At 38.8% G+C, this 23621-nt stretch overlaps 1 protein-coding gene across 6 annotated transcripts in view; it reads left to right on the forward strand.

Moving 5' to 3' along the window:
- Positions 1 to 23621, forward strand: part of PPP2R5A (protein phosphatase 2 regulatory subunit B'alpha) — a 183345-nt gene that overhangs the window by 104934 nt on the left and 54790 nt on the right. The window contains exon 2 of one of the 6 annotated variants that reach the window (XM_089909480.1): positions 15393 to 15509. The exons of 4 other annotated variants lie outside the window; for them this stretch is intronic. The gene's annotated coding sequence lies outside the window, so the exon portion shown is untranslated. Of the gene's footprint in view, positions 1 to 13158; positions 15510 to 23621 lie in introns of those variants that run through there. One more of the 6 variants, XM_089909474.1, reaches the window with a different exon arrangement.

The following is a 23621-nucleotide window of genomic DNA, read 5'->3' on the forward strand; positions in this document are numbered from 1 at the left end:
TCAAGTCCATTCTCTAGTAGGTCTGCATGTTTATTCCCACCATCTTGCCCCTAGGTTCTTCGTGACCTTTTTTTTTTTTTTTTTAAATTCCATATATATGTGTTAGCATACGGTATTTGTTTTTCTCTTTCTGACTTACTTCACTCTGTATGACAGTCTCTAGGTCCATCCACCTCACTACAAATAACTCAGTCTCGTTCCTTTTTACGGCTGAGTAATATTCCATTGTATATATGTGCCACATCTTCTTTATCCATTCATCTGTTGATGGACACTTAGGTTGCTTCCATGTCCTGGCTATTGTAAATAGAGCTGCAATGAACATTTTGGTACATGACTTTTTTGAATTATGGTTTTCTCAGGGTATATGCCCAGTAGTGGGATTGCCGGGTCATATGGTAGTTCTATTTTTAGTTTTTTAAGGAATGTCCATACTGTTCTCCATAATGGCTGTATCAATATACATTCCCACCAACAGTGCAAGAGGGTTCCCTTTTCTCCACACCCTCTCCAGCATTTATTATTTGTAGATTTTTTGATGATGGCCGTTCTGACGGGTGTGAGATGATATCTCATTGTAGTTTTGATTTGCATTTCTCTAATGATTAATGATGTTGAGCATTCTTTCATGTGTCTGTTGGCAATCTGTCTATCTTCTTTGGAGAAATGTCTGTTTAGGTCTTCTGCCCATTTTTGGATTGGGTTGTTTGTTTTTTTAATGTTGAGCTGCATGAGCTGCTTGTAAATTTTGGAGATTAATCCTTTTTCAGTTGCTTCATATGCAAATATTTTCTCCCATTCTGAAGGTTGTCTTTTTGTCTTGTTTATGGTTTTCTTTGCTGTGCAAAAGGTTTTAAGTTTCATTAGGTCCCATTTGTTTATTTTTGTTTTTATTTCCATTTCTCTAGGAGGTGGGTCAAAAAGGATCTTGCTGTGATTTATGTCATAGAGTGTTCTGCCTGTGTTTTCCTCTAAGAGTTGTTTTTGTTTTTGCTTTTGCGGCACGCAGGCCTCTCACTGTTGTGGCCTCTCCAGTTGCGGAGCACAGGCTCCGGACGCGCAGGCTCAGCGACCATGGCTCACGGGCCCAGCCGCTCCGCGGCATGTGGGATCTTCCTGGACCGGGGCACAAACCTGTGTCCCCTGCATTGGCAGGTGGACTCTCAACCACTGCGCCACCAGGGAAGCCCTCCTCTAAGAGTTGGATGGTGTCTGGCCTTACATTTAGGTCTTTAATCCATTTTGAGTTTATTTTTGTGTATGGTGTTAGGGAGTGTTTTAATTTCCTTCTTTTACATGTAGCTGTCCAGTTTTCCCAGCACCACTTACTGAAGAGGCTGTCTTTTCTCCACTGTATATTCTTGCCTCCTTTATCAAAGATAAGGTGACCATATGTGTGTAGGTTTATCTCTGGGCTTTCTATCCTGTTCCATTGATCTGCATTTCTGTTTTTGTGCCAGTATCATACTGTCTAGATTACTGTAGCTTTGTAGTGTAGTCTGAAGCCAGGGAGCCTGATTCCTCCAGCTCCGTTTTTCTTTCTCAAGATTGCTTTGGCTATTTGGGGTCTTTTGTGTTTCCATACAAATTGTGAAATTTTTTGTTCTAGTTCTGTGAAAAATGCCATTGGTAGTTTGATAGGGATTGCATTGAATCTGTAGATTGCCTTGGGTAGTAGAGTCATTTTCACAATGTTAACTCTTCCAATCCAATAACATGGTATATCTCTCCATCTGTTTGTATCATCTTTAATTTCTTTTGTCAGTGTCTTATAATTTTCTGCATACAGGTCTTTTGTCTCCTTAGGTAGGTTTATTCCTAGATATTTTATTCTTTTTGTTGCAGTGGTAAATGGGAGTATTTTCTTAATTTCACTTTCAGATTTCTCATCATTAGTGTATAGGAATGCACTAGGAAGGAAATTTATTTCCTTCTGGTAACTTTGGGGTTTTTTTTGTTCTTCTTTCTCTAGTTGCTTTAGGTGTAAGGTTAGGTTGTTTATTTGAGATGTTTCTTGTTTCTTAAGGTAGGATTGTATAGCTGTAAACTTCCCTCTTAGAACTCCTTTTCCTGCATCCCATAGGTTTTGGGTCGTCGTGTTTGCATTGTCATTTGTTTCTAGGTATTTTTTGATTTCCTCTGATTTCTTCAGTGACCTCTTGGTTATTAAGTAGTGTGTTGTTTAGCCTCCATGTCTTTGTAATTTCTTACAGGTTTCTTTCTGTAATTGATATCTAGTCTCATAGCGTTGTGGTCGGAAAAGATACTTGATACGATTTCAATTTTCTTAAATTTACCAAGGCTTGATTTTTGACCCAAGATATGATCTCTCTTGGAGAATGTTCCATGAGCACTTGAGAAGAATGTGTATTCTGTTGTTTTTGTATGGAATGTCCTATAAATATCAATTAAGTCCATCTTGTTTAATGTATCATTTAAAGCTTGTGTTTCCTTATTTATTTTCATTTTGGATGATCTGTCCCTTAGTGAAAGTGGAGTGTTAAGGTTCCCTACTATGATTGTGTTACTGTCGATTTCCCCTTTTTGGCTGTTAGTATTTGCCTTATGTATTGAGGTGCTCCTATGTTGGGTGCATAAATATTTACAATTGTTATATCTTCTTCTTGGATTGATCCCTTGATCATTATGTATTGTCCTTCTTTGTCTCTTGTAATAGTCTCTGTTTTAAAGTCTGTTTTATCTGATATGAGTATTGCCACTCCAGCTTTCTTTTGATTTCCATTTGCATGGAATATCTTTTTCCTTCCCCTCACTTTCAGTCTGTATGTGTCCCTAGGTCTGAAGTGGTTCTCTTGTAGACAGCATATATACGGGTCTTGTTTTTGTATCCATTCAGCCAGTCTGTGTCTTTTGGTTGGAGCATTTAATGCGTTTACATTTAAATAAATATCAATATGTCTGTTCCTATTACCATTTTCTTAATTGTTTTGGGTTTATTATTGTAGGTCTTTTCCTTCTCTTTTGTTTCCTGCCTAGAGAAGTTCCTTTAGCATTTGTTGTAAAGCTGGTTTGGTGGTGCTGAATTCTCTTAGCTTTTGCTTGTCTGGAAAGGTTTTTATTTCTCCGTCAAATCTGAATGAGATCCTTGCTGGGTAGAGTGACCTTGCTTGTAGGTTTTTGTCCTTCATCACTTTAAATATGTCCTGCCATTCCCTTCTGGCTTTCAGAGTTTCTGCTGAAAGGTCAGCTGTTAACCTTATGGGGATTCCCTTATGTGTTATTTGTTGTTTTTACCTTGCTGCTTTTAACGTTTTTTCTTTGTATTTAATTTTTGATAGCTTGATTAATATGTGTCTTGGCGTGTTTCTCCTTGGATTTATCCTATATGGGACTCTCTATGCTTCCTGGACTTGATTAACTATTTCCTTTCCCATATTAGGGAAGTTTTCAACTATAACCTCTTCAAATATATTCTCAGTCCCTTTCTTTTTCTCTTCTTCTTCTGGGACCCCTATAATTCGAATGTTGGTACATTTAATGTTGTCCCAGAGGTCTCTGAGACTGTCCTCAATTCTTTTCATTCTTTTTTCTTTATTCTGCTCTGCAGTAGTTATTTCCACTATTTTATCTTCCAGGTCACTTATCCGTTCTTCTGCCTAAGTTATTCTGCTATTGATCCCTTCTAGAGAATTTTTTTTTAATTTATTTTTTTGCAGTACGCGGGCCTCTCACTGTTGTGGCCTCTCCCGTTGGGGAGTACAGGCTCCGGACGTGCAGGCTCAGCGGCCATGGCTCACGGGCCCAGCTGCTCCGCGGCATGTGGGATCTTCCCAGACCAGGGCACGAACCCATGTCCCCTGCGTCGGCAGGCAGACTGTCAACCACTGCATCACCAGGAAAGCCCTTATAGAGAATATTTAATTTCATTTATTGTGTTGTTCATCACTGTTCGTTTGCTCTTTAGTTCTACTAGTTCCTTGTTAAACGTTTCTTGTATTTTCTCCATTCTATTTCGAAGATTTTGGATCATCTTTACCATCATTATTCTGAATCCTTTTTCAGGTAGACTGCCTATTTCCTCTTCATTTGTTAGGTCTGGTGGGGTTTTGCCTTGCTCCTTCATCTGCTGTGTGTTTCTCTGTCTTATCATTTTGCTTAACTTACTGTGTTTGGGGTCTCCTTTTCGCAGGCTGCACGTTCGTAGTTCCCATTGTTTTTGGTGTCTATTCCCAGTGGCTAAGGTTGGTTCAGTGTGCTGTGTAGGCTTCCTGGTGGAGGGGCCTAGTGCCTGTGTTTTGGTGGATGAGGCTGGATCTTGTCTTTCTGGTGGGCAGGTCCACGTCTGGTGGTGTGTTTTAGGGTGTCTGTGGCCTTATTATGATTTTAGGCAGCCCCTGTGCTAATGGATGGGGTTTTTCCTGTCTTGTTAGTTGTTTGGCATAAGGTGTCCAGCACTGTAGCTTGCTGGTTTTGAGTGGAGCTGGGTCTTGGCGTTGAGATGGAGATCTCTGGGAGATTTTCGCCGTTTGATATTACATGGAGCTGGGAGGTGTCTTGTGGACCAGTGTCCTAAACTTGGCTCTCCCGCCTCAGTGGCACAGCCCTGATGCCTGGCTGGAACACCAAGAACCTATCCTCCACATGGCTCAGAATAAAAGGGAGAAAAAAAGGAAGAAAGAAAGAAGATAAAATAAAGTAATTAAAATAAAAAATAACTATTAAGAAAAAAATTTTTTAAATAATTAAAAAAACCCCAAAACGGACAGACAGAATCTTAGGACAAATGGTAAAAGCAAAGCTATACAGACAGAATCACACACAGAAGCATACACGTACACACTCACAAAAAGAGAAAAAGGGGAAAAAATATATATATATCATTGCTCCCAACGTCCATCTCCTCAATTTGGGATGATTCGTTGTCTCTTCGGGTATTCCAGAGATGCAGGGTACATCAAGTTGATTGTGGAGATTTAATCTGCTGCTCCTGAGGCTGCTGAGAGAGATTTCCCTTTCTCTTATTTGTTTGCACAGCTCCCAGGGTTCAGCTTTGGATTTGGACCTACCTCTTCGAGTAGGTCGCCTGAGGGCGTCTGTTCCCTCTCAGACAGGACGGGGTTAAAGGAGCAGCTGATTCGGGGGCTCTGGCTCACTCAGGCCAGGGGGAGGGAGGGGTACGGATGCGGGGCGAGCCTGCGGTGGCAGAGGCCGGCGGGATGTTGCACCAGCCCGAGGTGCGCCGTGTGTTCTCCTGGGGAAGTTGTCCCTGGATCCCGGGACCCTGCCAGTGGTGGGCTGCACAGGCTCCCGGGAGGGGAGGTGTGGAGCGGGACCTGTGCTCGTACACAGGCTTCTTGGTGGCAGCAGCAGCAGCCTTAGCGTCTCATGCCCGTCTCTGGGGTCTGCGCTGATAGCCATGGCTCACGCCCGTCTCTGGAGCTCCTTTAGGCGGCGCTCTTAATCCCCTCTCCTCGCGCACCAGGAAACAAAGAGGCAAGAAAAAGCCTCTTGCCTCTTAGGCAGGTCCAGACTTTTCCCCGGACTCCCTCCCAGCTAGCTGTGGTGCACTAGCCCCCTTCAGGCTGTGTTCACGCAGCCAGCCCCAGTCCTCTCCCTGGGATCTGACCTCTGAAGCCCGAGCCTCAGCTCCATACTTCCGCCCGCCACGGCGGGTGAGCAGACAAGCCTCTTGGGCTGGTGAGTGCTGGTCGGCACCGATCCTCTGTGCGGGAATCTCTCCACTGTGCCCTCCGCACCACTGTTGCTGCGCTCTCCTCCATGGCTCCAAAGCTTCCCCCACTCCACCACCTGCAGCCTCTGCCCACGAAGGGGCTTCCTAGTGTGTGGAAACCTTTCCTCCTTCACAGCTCCCTCCCCGGGGTGCAAGTCCCATCCCTGTTCTTTTGTCTCTGTTTTTTCTTTTTTCTTTTGCCCTACCCAGGCACGTAGGGAGTTTCTTGCCTTTTGGGAAGTCTGAGGTCTTCTGCCAGCATTCAGTGCGTGTTCTGTAGGAGTTGTTCCACATGTAGATGTATTTCTGATGTATATGTGGGGAGGAAGGTGATCTCCACGTCTTACTCTTCTGCCATCTTGAAGCTCTCCTCCTCCATTATGGTTTATCACAGGATATTGACTATAGTTTCCTGTACTATACAATAGGACTTTGTTGTTTATCCATCCTATATATAATAGTTTGCGTCTGCTAACCCCAAACTCCCAATCCTTCCCTCCCCAACTCGTCCCTCCCTCTTGGCAAATACAAGTCAGGTCTCTATGTCTGTGAGTCTATTTCTGTTTTGTAGATATGTTCATTTGTGTCATAGTTTAGATTCTGCATACAAGTGATATCATACGGTATTTGTCTTTGTCTTTCTGACATGCTTTGCTTAGTATGATAATCTCTAGGTCCATCCATATTGCTGCAAATGGCATTATTTCATTCTTTTTTATGGCTGAGTAATATTCCATTGTATTTTATATATATATATATATATATATATATATATATAAACACATCTTTTTTATCCATTCATCTGTTAGTGGATATTCAGGTTGTTTCCATGTCTTGGCTATTGTAAATAGTGCTTCTATGAACATTTATAATTATGCCCAGGAGTGGGATTGCTGGATCATGTGGCATTCCTAGTTTTTTGAGGAGCCTCCATACTGTTTTCCATAGTGGCTTCACCAATTTACATTCCCAACAGTGTAAGAGGGTTCCCTTTTCTCCACACCTTCTCCAACATTTATTATTTGTAGACTTTTTAATGATGGCCATTCTGACCAGTGTGAGGTGGTACCACATTGTAGTTTTGATTTGCATTTCTCTGAAAATTAGCGATGTGCCTTTCGGCCATCTGTATGTTGTCTTTGGAGAAATGTCTTTAGAGAAATTTTCAATTGGGTTGCTTTTTTTTTTTTTCTGTTATTGAATTGTAGGATCTGTTTGTTTATTTTGGAAATTAAGCCCTTGTCAGTTGCATCATTTGCTAATATTTTTTCCCAGTGCATAGGTTGTCTTTTTGTTTTGTTTATGGTTTCCTTTGCTGTGCAAAAGCTTATAAACTTGATTAGGTCCCATTTGTTTATTTTTGCTTTTATTTCTATTGCCTTGGGAGACTGACCTAAGAAAACTTGGTATGATTTATGTCAGAGACTGTTTTGCCTGTGTTATTATTATCTCTTATGTGATGGTTCTGAATTTTCATTTACATGTTCCGTGAAAATTTCTAATTTAGTATTATAAATTGGTATAGGCAACATAAAGACAAAAACAAGGGTATTCTAAGCATCCATTTTATATATTGTACATTTATGGTGGAATGAAGTTTATGTTATTTTTACGTGTATTTGATCTTTAAACTACAATTGATCTTTAAACTTTTACTCTATTTCAATAATGTCTTAGGTATTTGATAGGAAAGTATTTTAGAGACCAGGACTGGACTAAATTTTTTAAACACCTTTATTTAGATATAATTTATGTACCATACAATTCACCATTTAAAGTGTACAATTCAGTGGTTTTTGGTATATTCACAGATATGTGCTACCATCACTACAGTCAATTTTAGAACATTTTCATCATCTCAAAAAGAAATGCCATACTCTTTAACTATTAGCCCCACTATCCCCTCATCCCTCCCACCCCTACCCTAAGCAATCACTAATCTAATTCTGTTTCTATAGATTTCCCTATTCTAGACATTTTACAATAATGGAAGCCTATAATGTATGGTCTTTTGTGACTGCTTCTTTCCACTTAGCATAATGTTTTCAAAGCTTGTCATGTTGTAGTACATATCATTACTGCATTCCTTTTATGACCAATTAATACTCCATAGAATGGCTTTAACACCACATTTTATTTGTCCATTCATCAGTGGATGAACATTTATGTTTTTTCCTCCTTTTAGTTATTATGAATAATGCTGTTATAAATATTTGTGTACAAGTTTTGGGGTAGACATATGTTTTCATTTCTCTAGGGTATACCTACACTTAGGAGTGGAATTGCTAGGTCATGTGGTAATTCTGTGTTTAATCACTTCATAAACTGCCTCACGGTTTTCTACTGCAGCCCCACTGTTTTACATTCTCACCAGCAGTGTATGAGGGTTCTGATCATTCACATCATCACCAACACTGTTATTCTGACATTTTGATTATAACCATCCTAATGGATATGAAGTTATATCTCTTTGTGGTTATGATTTGCATTTCTCTAATGATTATTGATGTCAAACATCTTTTAATGTGCTTATTGGCCATTTGTTATACCTTCTTTGGAAAAATGGCTCTTCAGATCCTTTACCCAATTTTTAAAAAAAAATAAATTTATTTATTTATTTTTGGCTGTTTTGGGTCTTTCTTGCAGTGCGCAGGCTTCTCGTTGTGGTGGTCTCTCTTGTTGCGGAGCACGGGCTCTAGGCACACGGGCTTCAGTAGTTGTGACCCGTGGGCTCAGTAGTTGTGGCTCGCGGACTGTAGAGCGCAGGCTCAGCAGTTGTGGTGCACAGGCTTAGCTGTTCCACGGCATGTGGGCTCCACACACATCCCAGACCAGGGATCGAACTCATGTCCCCTACATTGGCAGGCGGATTCTTAACCACTGCGCCACCAGGGAAGCCCCTTTGCCCAATTTTTAATTGAATTGTATGTCTTTTTATCATTGAGTTGTCAGAATTCTTTATATATTCTTGATATAAGTCCCTTTGTCTTTTCACTTTCTTGCTGGTGTCCTTAGAAGCACAGATGTTTTTAATTTTGATGAGAAGTCCAAGTTATCTTTTTTTTTCTCTTACTGCTTCTGGTGTCATGTCTAAGAATCCTTTCTAAATCCAAGGTTATGAAGATCTACCCTTATGTTTTCTTTTCAGAATTTAATGGTTTTAGTTCTCACATTTAGGTCTTTGACCCATTTTGAGTTAATTTTTGTATGGAATGTGATGTAAAGTTTAAAATTTACTCTTTTGTGTGTGTCCCAGCACTATTGGTTGAAAATACTATGTTTTTCTCATTGAATGGTCTTGGTTCCTTTGTTGAAAATCAGTTGGCACATGATTTTATTTCTGGACTCTTAATGCTATTCCACTGATCTATCTGTCTTAATCAGCACCACACTGTATTGATTACTGTTGCTTTGCAGTGTGTTTTGAAATGGGGAAGTATGAGTCTTTCTACTTTATTCTTTTTATGTTTTATATCTTGCCTTCCCAACCTGCCTCTAAACTCCTGAAGGCAGTAAATTATCTCTAACTTTCAGAATTAACCCCAAAGGATTGGTTTTCAAGATTGTTTTGGATATTCTTGGTCACTTGCAATTGTAAGGCTTAGGTTATTGATCTGTGATCTTTATTCTTTCTTATATAGGCATTTACAGCTATATTTGTCCCTCTAAATACTGTTTAAGCTACACCCCATATGTTTTGTGTCTTCATTTGCATTTGTCTCAAAAGTATGTTATGATTTTCCTTTTGATTTCTTCTTTGATCAACTAGTTATTTAATAGTGTGTTGTTTAATTTCCTCTTACTTTTGAATTCCCCAAATATTCTTTCTGTTTTATTGAGTTATAATTTTATTCCATTGTGGTCAGAGAACATGCTTTGTATTATTTCTGTGTTTTTAGATGTTTTGAGGTTTATTTTATGACCTGGCATATGGTTGGTCCTGGAGAATGTTTCATGTGCACTTGAGAATATATATTCTGCTATGATAGGGTGGAGTGTTCTATAGTAAATAAAAATTCTGTAGTGTTCTTTAGAAGTCTGTTAAGTCTAGTTGGTTTATTATGTTGAACAAGTCTTCTGTTTCCTGTTGATTTTCTGCTTCAATGTTCTGTCCATTATTGAAAGTGAGATATTGGACTTCCCTGGTGGCGCAGTGGTTAAGAATCCGCCTGCCAATGCAGGGGACACGAGTTCGATCCCTGGTCTGGGAAGATCCCACAAGCCTTGGAGCAACTAAGCCCATGTGCTGCAACTACTGAGCCTGCACTCCACAGCCCGCGAGCCACAACTACTGAGCCTGCGTGCTGCAACTACTGAAGCCCGCGCATCTAGAGCCCGTGCTCTGCAACAAGAGAAGCCACCACAATGAGAAGCCCACGCACCACAAGGAAGACTAGCCTCTGCTCGCCACAACTAGAGAAAGCCTGCACACAACAACGAAGACCCAATGCAGCCAAAAGAAAAATAGTGAGATATTGAAGTCTCCAACTATTATTGAGTTGTCAGTTTTTCCTTCATGTATTTTGGCATTGTGTTAGTAGGTGCAAATATTATAATGTTTCATCTTACTGATGAATTGACCATTTTATCATTATAAAATGGCCCTCTTTGTTTCTAGTAAACTTTTGGTTGCATTGTTTATCTGATATTAGTATAGCCATTCCAGCTTTCTTGTGATTGTTTGCATGATATATCACTTTACATCCTTTTACTTTCAATCTGTTTATATCTTTGAAGCTAAAATATATCTTTTGGAGACAGCATATAGTTAGGTCATTTTTTTAAAAATCCAGTCTGACAATCTCTGCCTTTTGATTGGATTGCTTAATCCATTCGTATTTAATGTTATTGATATGGTTGGATTTATATCTACCATTTTATTTTTTTGTTTTATATATATGTCATGTCTTTTTTGTTCTGTATTTTCTCTTTACTGCTTTCTTTAATATTAAGTTTATATTTTCCAATTCAGCATTTATGTTTGTTTAATTTTTTTTCACTGTATCTTTTTTAGTTTATTTTTAGTGATTGCTCTTGGGCTTACCATATGCATATTAATTTATTGGAATCAACTTCAGATTTATATTAATTTAGTTCCAGTGAGATAATAGAATCATTACTCCTATATTCCTCTATTTCCTTTTCCTCCTTTTTGTGGCATTATTGTTATACAGTTACATTTATTGATGTTACAAACCCAATCATACATTGTTATAATTATTGTTTTACCATAAGTAGTTATTTCTTTAGCCCAGTACAGTTTTGCTCCCACCCACCTCCTTTGTACTGTTACTGGCAAATATATTAGGTATCTGTATGTTAACGACCCAACAATACATTGTATACATATTATTTTATACAATTTAAAAAATCAGTTAAGAGAGAAAGAAAAAATATGCATTTATACTGTCTTTTATAATTATATAAATACCTTTACTGTTGCTCTTTGTGTGTGTGTGTGTGTGAATTTGAATTACTTTCTGTAGTCATTTGCTTTCAGCCTGAAGAAATTCCTTTAAGGAAGGTTGGCTAGTGATAAATTCTCTCATTTTTTTGTTTATCTGGGAATGTCTTTATTTTGCCTTCATTTTTTAAAGAGAGCTTTGCAGGATTTTTGGTTGATGGCTTTTTTCTTTGAGCAGTTTGAATATGTTATTCTGCTGTTTTCTGGCCTCTACTGTCTCTGCTGAGAAGTCAGCTGTTAATCTTATCCCTGTACAATCTATTTGTTTTTCTTTTGCTGCTTTCAAGATTTTCTCCTGTCTTTAACTTTCAGCATTTTTACTATGATATGTGTATTTGTGGATCTCCTTGAATTTTTCCTTCTTGGAGTTTGTTAAGCTTCCTCAATGTGTAGGTTAGTGTTATTCAATAAATTTGGGAAGTTTTCAGTCATTATTTCTTCAAAGTTTTAAAATTTTGCTCCTTTCTCTCCTTTCCTTATTGTACTCCCATTACGTGCATGTGTCAAACCTGATGAAGTCCCAAGAAGCTCTATTCATTTTTCTTCATCTCTTATTTTTTCCTCTCTGTTCTCATTTCCTAATTTCTGTCATTCTGTCTTCAAAGTTCTGTAATTCTTTCTTCTGACAGTCATGTCTACTGTTGAGTCCCTCTGGTGAATTTTCCATTTTGTTATTATACTTTTCGATGCAGAATTTCCGTTTGTTTCTCTGTGTGTGTGTGTGTTAATTCTGTCTCTTAATTGGTATCCTCTATTTGATTTGACATTGTCACATCTTCTCTACTTCTTTAACCATGGTTTCCTTTATTTCTTTGAACATATTTACAGTAGCTGCTTTGAAGTCATTTTCTGTTAAATCCAACATCTAATTGCTCTCACAGGCAGTTTCTTTTGCCTTTTTTTTTTTTTCCTAGTGTATAGGTCATACTTTCCTGTTTCTTTGCACATCTTGTAATTTTTTTGTTGTAAACTGGACATTTTAGACAACATAGTCTAGCAGCCCTGGGTACTGGTCCTACCCTTTGGGGCCTGTTACTGTTGTTTGTTTGTTTGTTTAGTGACTGGGTGACGTTTTCCTCCACCACAGCATTAAGCCTCTGGTGTTCCTCAGCAAGGCAGTTTTGGGTATGCCCATAGTCCCCCGAGATAACAGTAGTTGTGACAGGGCTCTCTTTGTCTCCTCCTGACCACAGCCCCAGCTTTAAATTCCAGTGACTTTCAGCTAATTGCTTACTTGTTTTCAACAATGCCGTGGAGCATACTTGTTCTACAGAGCAATCCAATCAAATTTGGGCTCCTTTGAAGGAATATTTCCTGACATCAGTGTTTGATATTTGTTCTGACACCAAGAGGGCTCCTCCAAGCTGTTCCTTTCCCTGGTGTTGACCTGCAAACTAGCCAGCCTAGAGTTTAGCCTTATATCCTCATTGAACCTGCAAATGTCTCCATTACCTTTTACCACACCTCCATTGTTTTGAGGGGTTAAGCTTGAATTTAAGCTTGAACTTTCCCATTCTCTGTTGAAAATGAAGTCTTTGGAAAGAGACATGGCTTGCTTCCCCACTACCCCACTGCCCCAGGCAAAATCTCTGAGCCAGGGCTCTGGAGCTGGTGGTGGGGAAAATAACAGACTTCTCTCTGAGGGACAACACACTTTAGGAGCTGAACGTGAGGTGGAGAGGGGGCAGTAGCCTGAGATCTTGGCTTTTCCTCTTCCAATATGGAACCATAGCATTACAGGCCAAGACTCAGGTAATCAGGGCTCCAGTATTCTCAGTGAGTGGTTCTGCACCAAAAATAGAGTCTCTGTCCCAGAAATACAGGTTGGGCAGAAGAAGGGAGCCCCTCTTTTCAACTACACTGGCCTGGAAATTGGCCTCAGCAACAGGTAGCTGTGGGCAGAATGAGAAATGCCAGCATTCTGCTCCACATCTGAAGAAAGCTGTCTGACTGGGAGCTGGAGGTAGAGGGAGCCTTGTGTTCTTTTTTTTTTTTTTAATTTATTTTTTTACTTTTATTTTTGGCTGCGTTGGGTCCTCGTTGCTGTGCGCGGACTTTCACTGGTTGTGGCGAGTGGGGGCTACTCTTCGTTGCGGTGCGCAGCCTTCTCATCGCGGTGGCTTCTCTTGTTGCAGAGCAGGGGCTCTAGGTGCGTGGGTTTCAGTAGTTGTGGCATGCAGGCTCAGTAGTTGTGGCTCGCGGGCTCTAGAGCACAGGCTCAATAGTTACGGCACACGGGCTTAGTTGCTCTGCGGCATGTGGGATCTTCCCAGGCTAGGGCTCAAACCTGTGTCCCCCGCACTGGCAGGCGGACTCTTAACCACTGTGCCAACAGGGAAGCCCCAAGCCTTGTGTTCTTGACTGCACCTCTCTGGAGTGGAGTTTCTGCCTACTGAGCTGGGAGGAGGCTGTCTTGGTTCAGATACCAAGACTGGCTTTTCTTGCTAAATTTTCATAGATATTCTTGGATAGATGTTTCCTCATTTACTTTTTTAACTTAGGACCATTTCCAGAGGCTTTAAAAGGTTGTTTTAAAAATGATTTTCATCAGCTTCACTGGAGAGCAGGTCTGTGGAGCTCTTAACCTTGTCTTGCTAAAAGTTGATCTCCCTGTGGACTAAAAATTTAGCTTCTTTTACAGTAAAAATTAGTACTTTACAATTATCTAGGATTTCATAGCTTACAGGTATGTAATAATGCCAGTAAATTTGAAAACTTAGAGGAATTGGGAAAATCCCTTAATAAACAGCTTTCTCAAACTGACACAAGAAGAAACAAAAGTCTGAATAAGTCATATCTATTTAATTGAATCCTCATTAAAAACCCTGTCAAGGACATTATAAAAAAAGATAATTACAGACCAATATCCCTTATGAGCATAGACGGAAAAATCTTATACAGAAGTATAGCAAATTGAATTTAGCAACATATACATAGGATGATACATCATGATATGTGGGATTTATGCCAGGAATCCAAGGCTGGTTTACATTAAAAACTGATTTGCTGAATAAATAAAATAAAAGAGAAAAATCATATCATTACTTCAATATAAATAGAAAAGTAGAAAATTCCTTTTCTGTATAGTTACCTTCTCTTTAGTACTTTTCCATACAAATTCTAGCCACCTCAGTAGCCCTGATCTACTCTGTCTATTCAGCTCAGTAAGGCTGCTGGCTATTTTGAAGCTATATTGCTTCTCCCTATGCTGCAATCTGGAAAGTGTTAACAGGTAGAACTGGTGCAATTATGGGACTCACTCTGTTTTCCTTCTCTCAGGGATCGAAGTCCCATACTACCTGATTTTCAACATCTGAAAACAATTATTTCGTATATTTTTCCAGTTTTCAGTAGTTTACTATAGGAAGATTAATCTGCCAGAAGCAGAAGTCTTGCCCACACTTCTTGTCATCCTTATGCAATGGGTATGAAGTGATGTATGGCATTTCATACATAAATTCATATATATAGTTTATATAATACATATTTACATTTTTCTCCTTACCAGTGTGGTTAAATGTCTTTTCATATGTTGATTGGTCAGTTGTGTTTCATGTGCCCTTCTATAGGTTTATTTGCCTTTTTCTTACTGATTTATAGATTTTTTTGTGTGCATTCTGGATACCATCCAGAGTTGGTTATAAAACGCTTAAATGTTTTATAATTTTCCTATTCACATTTAGTTTTTTAGTTCTCTTAGAATTAATTTTTATAAATGATGTGAAGGAGGGAATCTAATTTTTTTATATGAATAGACAGTGGTCCTTGCATAATTTATTTTAAAATTCTGCACTGACTTTTTAAAACACCAATTCTATTATATATTAACCTCCTATGTATGTACACTGGCATGTTTCCAGGTGCCTTATTCACACCTCCCCATGGTATTCCTGCACAATACCATTTAATTTTGTTATTTTAAAATAATTTTATATATTTTATTTACTTGGCTGCATTGGGTCTTAGTTGTGGCACGTGGGCTCAGTAGTTGTGGCTCACAGGCTCCAGAGCGCAGGCTCAGTAGTTGTGGTGCATGGGCTTAGTTCCTCCACGGCATGTGGGATCTTCCCAGACCAGGGCTTGAACCCGTGTCTCCTGCATTGGCAGGTGGATTCTTAACCACTGTGCCACCAGGGAAGCCCCCACCATTTAGTTTTAATTACTATATGTGGTAAGATGACTGTTCCCTTCATCTTAAAAATCATGTTGGCTATTCTTGGCTCTTTATTTTTCCAGACAGATTTTAAGAGCAAGTCTTCAAGTTCCAACAAAACACCCTGTTGCAATCCAAACTTTATTCCCTGTACAGAATCATTGGGGAAGATGTTGAATATTCTCATCCATGGATACAATGTATGTTACTTACGTCTTCGATATATTTCTTAAAAGTTTTATAATTTTCTTCATAAAAGTCATATTTGTACTTCGTTAGACCTCTCAAATTACTTGCCCCTGGAACCCAGTCACCATATTATGAGGAAGCTCAGGCCACATGGAGAGGTCACATGTGGGGGTTCTGGCACTAGCCCCAACTAGTCCTTCAGCCAAAGGCCAGAATCAACTGCAAGACATATGAATGATTGAGTCCTCACATGAGTCTAGTCCCTAGCTTTCTAGTTTTCTAGCTGAGGCCTTAGACATCATGGAGCAGAGATAAGCTGTCTCTGCTGTGTCCTGTCTGAATCTCTGACTCAAAGAAATCGTGATAGATAGTATAATAATTGTTGTTTTAAACCACTAAAGTTTGGGATAATTTATTATTAAGCAATAGAAAATTAATACACCAGACATCATTCTGATTATGGATTGGTTTCTCCTGTAGGTCTGCCTAAGGTCTAATTATATTTTAATATAATTAGAGTATTTTAATATATTACATGGAGTAATTTCTCATCCTAAATTAATAAATTGGCATTTATTACTGTGTCTTGAGCTTGGCTAATTTATATTTGTATTGTGTATAAGAAGAAACGATGTATTTGCATGTGTAAGGCAGAGGAATAAATTCAGACATTGAAAATTCATCATGAACACCATGGGAAACATACCCATGTGGTTGAGAATGAGAGTTTTCACGTTCCATGATATTTCTGTAGTCAGATACAGTTGTACAATGTTAGAAAACCTGAACTTGTCTTAAATACCTCTTGAATTGGTGGTACAGTCTTTCTAAATAGGTTTCGTAAACTGACACCAGAGAGTACAGTGTAAAACTTCCTTATATTTTTCTAAAGACTCTAATTTACTTCAAAAAAATTCTTACAAAGTTTTCTAATAACAAATGAGTCAGTGTGATCAGCTAGGCTATGTACTCAACTACATAGGTATTATTTTTCTCAAATAGTTTATTTGTGAACCTTGAGGTCTCTCATGACTCCAAGATATTTCCAGGAAGAATCCACCTTAGAAGTCATGTAGCAGCACTTCTGCAATACTCAGTCTGTTCCCTAGAAGCCAGTCGCTTTAGTCCAGCCCACATTCACAGGAGAAGTAGACTCCACCTTTTGAAGAGAGGAGTGTCAAAATAATTTGTGGACTAATTTTAGAACTACTACACTTGATAAGCATGGAATTAGAACAAGGGAAGTTTTATAAATATTTAATGGTATTAGGCGTAACATAACCTGATTCTCTGTCTCACAACAGAGGATATAGTCGTGTTTAATGGTCCTGGTAGACGTCAAATCCTTTGGCTAAAGCTTTTTACTCATTGGGTAGTATTTGGATGGGCATTGTCTTTATTTGCGTCTGCAGGGAATGAAGAATAATGATGGGAGAGTGCATCCCAACCAGTGCATGTGCAAATAGGCCATTTGGGGAACTTTAAGTATCAGTATAAATGGAACGTGGGATGTAAAGGGGGAAATGATGGGAAATGAAGTTGGAAAGGTAGTGCCCCTCAGTTTCTCCTCCTCTTCCTTTTACCCTCAGCTTTTGTCATCTTTACATTTTTAAGGCTAATAACATATTCTGTAGCCATAATTAAGTTTTCTGTAAATTGTAAGTTAATTCTAAAAGTTGAAAGCCAGTGAATAAGGTTTATATTGTGTGACTGTGTAGGCTTCAGAGCTGCATAATGTAATTATATTTCCTTTCTTATATACTATTTTTAGTATTTCCTGGAGTTTCTAATTGTCTTTTTTTTGCACCTTTAACATACTCACGGTTTTTTCCTCCAAATCTCCATGTGGTAAGATATCCTAATGATTCTGCTTTAGAGACCACTCTCATGGGGCCTTCTTTCCTCCTGCTCTAAACTGATCCACTTGTTCTCTAGTCCTGCTTTCTTGAATTTCCCTAATTCCTGGATTCCATTCCTTTCTCTTTCTCCCTATTGCTACATCATGTCCTCAGAATTTCCTATGAAAGGATATGAGGGTGCTAAGTTTTCCAAGTATTTGCATGTCTGAAAATGCCCTTTTTGAACCAGTATACTTTATTGATACTTGGCTAGTTACAGAGTTCTAGATTGGCATAAGAATTCTAGTGGCAGGGCTTCCCTGGTGGCGCAGTGGTTGAGAGCCTGCCTGCCGATGCAGGGGACGCGGGTTCGTGCCCTGGTCTGGGAAGATCCCACATGCCACAGAGCGGCTGGACCTGTGAGCCATGGCCGCTGAGCCTGTGTGCCCGGAGCCTGTGCTCCACAACAGGGAGAGGCCCGTGTACCGCAAAAAAAAAAAAGAATTCTAGTGGCAGAGCCCCATTATATTCTGGCATCACTCTTGCTGATAAGAAGTCTGATGGAGATCTGCCTCTGGTTCTTTTTTGAGTGACTTTTTAATTTGAAAGCTTTTAGTCTTTTTTCCTGGACATCTGAAATTTTGGTGTTAACTAAATTATCCCTTTGTTTAGGTTTTTTTCCTCTGTTGATTTAGTTTTTTTTTCATGTTATAGGCTTTCCTCGAATATCTGGTGATCCTTTATAATCTATTGATACGTATGAGTGAACAAAAAAAAAGTCACTTCAGAAGTTGGATGGGATTTGTTGACGGTCTAGTTTTGTTTAGAGTAATCGGGCAGGGAACTAGTTAAAAGCTAGAATGTATGAATATTTCTCTGGGACTATTCAGTTTCTTTAGGGAAGAATTTCCAGGTTTTGTTTTTGTTTTTTTGTTTCTTGGGTTTTCTTTTTGATTTTGTTTTTGCCTGGAGCATGAATGCTTCACTGTCTTTTGGAGTGGGGTAGTAAACTGCATAGCACATACAGATTTATGTCATCCCCCCTATTTTCAGTTCACGTCTTAATCCGTCTTCTATTTCATCTAGTGTTTCTAATCTGTAGTTCTGTAGGAACCTCACCTGTAATACATTTTCTGTTTATTCTAGGATGTGAGTTCCTCTTTTTTGGTTTTGTCACTTACCACTTAATGTCCTTCGAATCTTCCAGAAATTTGATTGTCTTTTGCCTGGGGGACCATTCTTCTGTTCTCTTTGGTATTGTGGATTTATCCCCCTCCCTCCCTCCCTCCCTCCCCCCCCCTTTCTCTCTTTCTCTCTCTCTTTTTTCTGGTCTAATCTTCTAGAGCAGGGGTCCCCAACCCTGGGCCTCAGACGAGTAATGGTCTGTGGAACTGGGCCACCCAGCAGGAGGTGAGCAGCAGGCGAGCAAAACTCCCCATCTCTCGCATTACTGCCTGAACCATCCTTACCTTACCCCCAAACCCCCCACACCCCCTGGTCCATGGAAAAATTGTTTACCGTGAAACCAGTTGCCAAAAACGTTGGAGACTTCTGTTTTAGAGTAAAGGGAAGGAGATAAACAAATTTGCCATTTTTAAGTATATGCACTGTGATCTGTAAGTGGGTAAAGATTTAGAAAATAGCTATTAAAGGAACAGTTGACATTTCAAAGACAGTAGTTTTATATAACACTTGTTTTCCTTGCATTCTAGGTGATTTGAATCCCATTTTTATTACAGATATTCTTTGTGATCTTGGGCGTGCTATGTAGTGTGGGATCTTATTGTACTTTACATATTGTACAGCAGTGGTTTACAGGGTTTTTTTTTTTTTGACTGAAAACTATAACAAGAAACACATTTTACTTTACAACTCAGTTCTCATATAATGTTTCATAAAATAACACTCTTACATGCAATATGCTGATATTTTATATTTATTTTAAGTTCTGGTTGTGACCCACTAAAGTTATCTTATTCTACCCACTAACACATTGCAACCCACACTTTGAAAAACAGTTCTCTAGAGCACTATTTTTTAAAGTGTGAGCCAGATACATCTTCAAGTTGAGTATTGAAAAAACTTAACAATTTAGAGATAAGTAGGAAAAATCTAGCTGGGCTTTTGTGAGTTTTAATAGTTGTGTTAATAATTCTCCAAAGATGAAATGCCTCACTTCTCTAGAATTATCTTGATTCTCTCTCTGCCTAAGGCCATGGATCTCAACAGTGGTAAGAATTCTTGAGTCCGATCAAGTTTCAGTCATAATAATAAAATAGAAGATAGTTAAGTTTTTAAAGAATTCATCTTGAGAGGGCAGACAGCAGAAGCAAGAAGAACTACAATCCTGCAGCCTGTGGAACAAAAACCCCATTCACAGAAAGATGGACAAGATGAAAAGGCAGAGGGCTATGTACCAGATGAAGGAACAAGATAAAATCCCAGAAAAACAACTAAAATGGAGATAGGTAACCTTCCAGAAAAAGAATTCAGAATAATGATAGTGAAAGAATGGAGGCAAAGATCGAGAAGCTGCAAAAAAGGTTTAACAAAGACCTAGAAGAATTGAAGAACAAACACCTAGAAGAATTAAAAAACAAACAAACGGAGATGAACAATACAGTAAGTGAAATGAAAAATACACTAGAAGGAATCAATAGCAGAATAACTGAGGCAGAAGAACGGATAAGTGACGTGGAAGACAGAATGGTGGAATTCACTAGTCTGTCTTTAGTGGAACAGACTAAAGATAAAAGAATGAAAAGAAATGAAGACAGCCTACGAGACCTCTGGAACAGCATTAAACAAAGCAATATTTGCATTATAGGGGTCCCAGAGGGAGAAGAGAGAGAGAAAGGACCCGAGAAAATATTTTAAGAGATTATAGTTTAAAACTTCCCTAACGTGGGAAAGGAAATAGCCACCCAAATCCACGAAGTGCAGAGTTGCAGGCAGGACACGCTGGAGAAACACGCTGAGACACATAGTAATCAAATTGACAAAATTAAAGGCAAAGAAAAATCATTGAAAGCAACAAGGGAAAAAACGACAAATAACATACAAGGGAACTCCCATAAGGTTAACAGCTGATTTCTCAGCAGAAACTCTAAAAGCCAGGGCTTCCCTGGTGATGCAGTGGTTGAGAGTCCGCCTGCTGGTGCGGGGGGTGCGGGTTCGTGCCCTGGTCCAGGAGGATCCCACATGCTGCGGAGCGGCTGGGCCCGTGAGCCGTAACCACTGAGCCTGTGTGTCCAGAGCCAGTGCTCCGCAGCGGAAGAGGCCACAGCAGTGAGAGGCCTGCATACCGCAAAAAAAAAAAAGGAAACTCTACAAGCCAGAAGGGAGTGGCATGATATATTTAAAGTGATGAATGGGAAGGGGTTTAAAGGGATGAAAGGGAACCTACAGCCAAGATTACTCTACCCAGCAAGGATCTCATTCAGAATCAACGGAAAATCAAAAGCTTTACAGAAAAGCAAAAGCTGGGAGAATTCAGCACCATCAAACCAGCTCTACAACAAATGCTAAAGGAACTTCTTTAAGTGGGAAACGCAAGAGAAGAAAAGGACCTACAAAAACAAATGCATAACAATTAAGAAAATAGTAGTAGTAACATACATATCAATAATTACCTTAAACGTGAATGGATTAAATGCTCCAACCAAAAGACACAGGTTCGCTGAATGGATACAAAAACAAGACCCATCTATATGCTGTGTACAAGAGACCCACTTCAGACCTAGGGACACATGCAGACTGAAAGTGAGGGGATGGAAAAAGATATTCCATGCAAATGGAAATCAAAAGAATGCTGGAGTAGCAATACTCATATCAGGTAAAATAGACTTTAAAATAAAGAATGTTACAAGAGACAAAGGAGGACACTACATAATGATCAAGGGATCAATCCAAGAAGAAGATATAACAATTATAAATCTATATGCACCCAACATAGGAGCACCTCAATACATAAGGCAACTGCTAACAGCTCTAAAAGAGGAAATTGACAGTAACACAGTAATAGTGGGGGATGTTAACCCCTCACTTACACCAATGGACAGATCATCCAAAATGAAAATTAATAAGGAAACACAAGCTTTAAATGACACAATAGACCAGATAGATTTAATTGATATTTATAGGACATTCCATCCAAAAACAGCAGATTTCACTTTCTTCTCAAGTGCGCACGGAACATTCTCAAGGATAGATCACATCTTGGGTCACAAAACAAGCCTCAGTAAATTTAAGAAAATTGAAATCATATCAAGCATTTTTTCTGACCACAACGCTATGAGATTAGAAATCAGTTACAGAGAAAAAAACATAAAAAACAAACACATGGAGGCTAAACAATACGTTACTAAATAACCAAGAGATCACTGAAGAAATCAAAGAGGAAATCAAAAAATACCTAGAGACAAACGGCAACGAAAACATGACGATCCAAAACCTATGGAATGCAGCAAAAGCAGTTCTAAGAGAGAAGTTTATAGCAATACAGGCCTACCTCAAGAAATAAGAAAAATCTCAAATAAACAATCTAAACTTACACCTAAAGGAACTAGAGAAAGAAGAACAGACAAAACCCAAAGTTAGTAGAAGGAAAGAAACCATAAAGATCAGAGCAGAAATAAATGAAATAGAAACAAAGAAAACAGTAGCAAAGATCAATAAAACTAAAAGCTGGTTCTTTGAGAAGATAAACAAAATTGATAAACCATTAGCCAGACTCATCAATAAAAAGAGGGAGAGGACTCAATAAAATTAGAAATGAAAAAGGAGAAGTTTCAGTAGACAACACAGAAATACAAAGCATCCTAAGAGACTACTACAAGCAACTCTATGCCAATAAAGTGGACAACCTGGAAGAAATGGGCAAATTCTTAGAAAGGTATAACCTTACAAGACTGAACCATGAAGAAATAGAAAATATGAGCAGACCAATCACAAGTAATGAAATTGAAACTGTGATTAAAAATCTTCCAACAAACAAAAGTCCAGGACCAGATGGCTTCACAGGTGAATTCTATCAAACATTTAGAGAAGGGCTAACACCCATCCTTCTCAAACTCTTCCAAAACATTGCAGAGGAAGGAACACTCCCAAACTCATTCTATGAGGCCACCATCACCCTGATACCAAAACCAGACAAAGATACTACAAAAAAAGAAAGTTACAGACCAGTATCACTGATGAATATGGATGTAAAAATCCTCAACACAGTACTAGCAAACAGACTCCAACAGCACATTAAAAGGATCATACATCATGGTCAAGTGGGATTTATCCCAGGGATGCAAGGATTCTTCAGTATACGCAAATCAATCAATGTGATACACCATATTAACAAATTGAAGAATAAAAACCATATGATCATCTCAATAGATGCAGAAAAAGCTTTTGACAGAATTCAACACCCATTTATGATAAAAACTCTCCAGAAAGTGGGCATAGAGGGAACCTACCTCAACATAATAAAGGCCATATACGACAAACCCACAGCAAACATCATTCTCAGTGGTGAAAAACTGAAAGCATTTCCTCCAAGATCAAGAAAAAGACAAGGATGGCCACTCTCATCACTATTATTCAACAGAGTTTTGGAAGTCCTAGCCACGGCAGTCAGAGAAGAGAAAGAAATAAAATGAATGCAAATTGGAAAACAAGAAGTAAAACTGTCACTGTTTGCAGATGACATGGTAGTATACATAGAGAATCCTAAAGATGCCACCAGAAAACTACTAGAGCTAATCAATGAATTTGGTAAAGTTGCAGGATACAAAATTAATGCACAGAAATCTCTTGCATTCCTATACACTAATGATGAAAAATCTGAAAGAGAAATTAAGGAAACACTACCATTTACCATTGCAACAAAAAGAATAAAATACCTAAGAATAAACCTACCTGGGGAGACAAAAGACCTGTATGCAGAAAACTATAAGACACTGATAAAAGAAATTAAAGATGATACAAACAGATGGAGAGATATACCATGTTCTTTGTTTGGAAGAATCAATATTGTGAAAATGACTATACTACCCAAAGCAATCTACAGATCAAATGCAATCCCTATCAAATTACCAATGGCATTTTTTACAGAACTAGAACAAAAACTCCTTAAAATTTGTATGGAGACACAAAAGACCCCAAATAGCCAAAGCAGGCTTGAGGGGAAAAAACGGAGCTGGAGGAATCAATCTCCCTGACTTCAGACTATACTACAAAGCTACAGTAATCAAGAAAATATGGTACTGGCATAGAAACAGGAATGTAGCTCAA

Source organism: Delphinapterus leucas, chromosome 1, assembly GCF_059928025.1.
Source record: "Delphinapterus leucas isolate spDelLeu-1000000601 "Yukka" chromosome 1, BTC_Dleu_Yukka2, whole genome shotgun sequence".
NCBI lineage: Eukaryota > Metazoa > Chordata > Mammalia > Artiodactyla > Monodontidae > Delphinapterus > Delphinapterus leucas.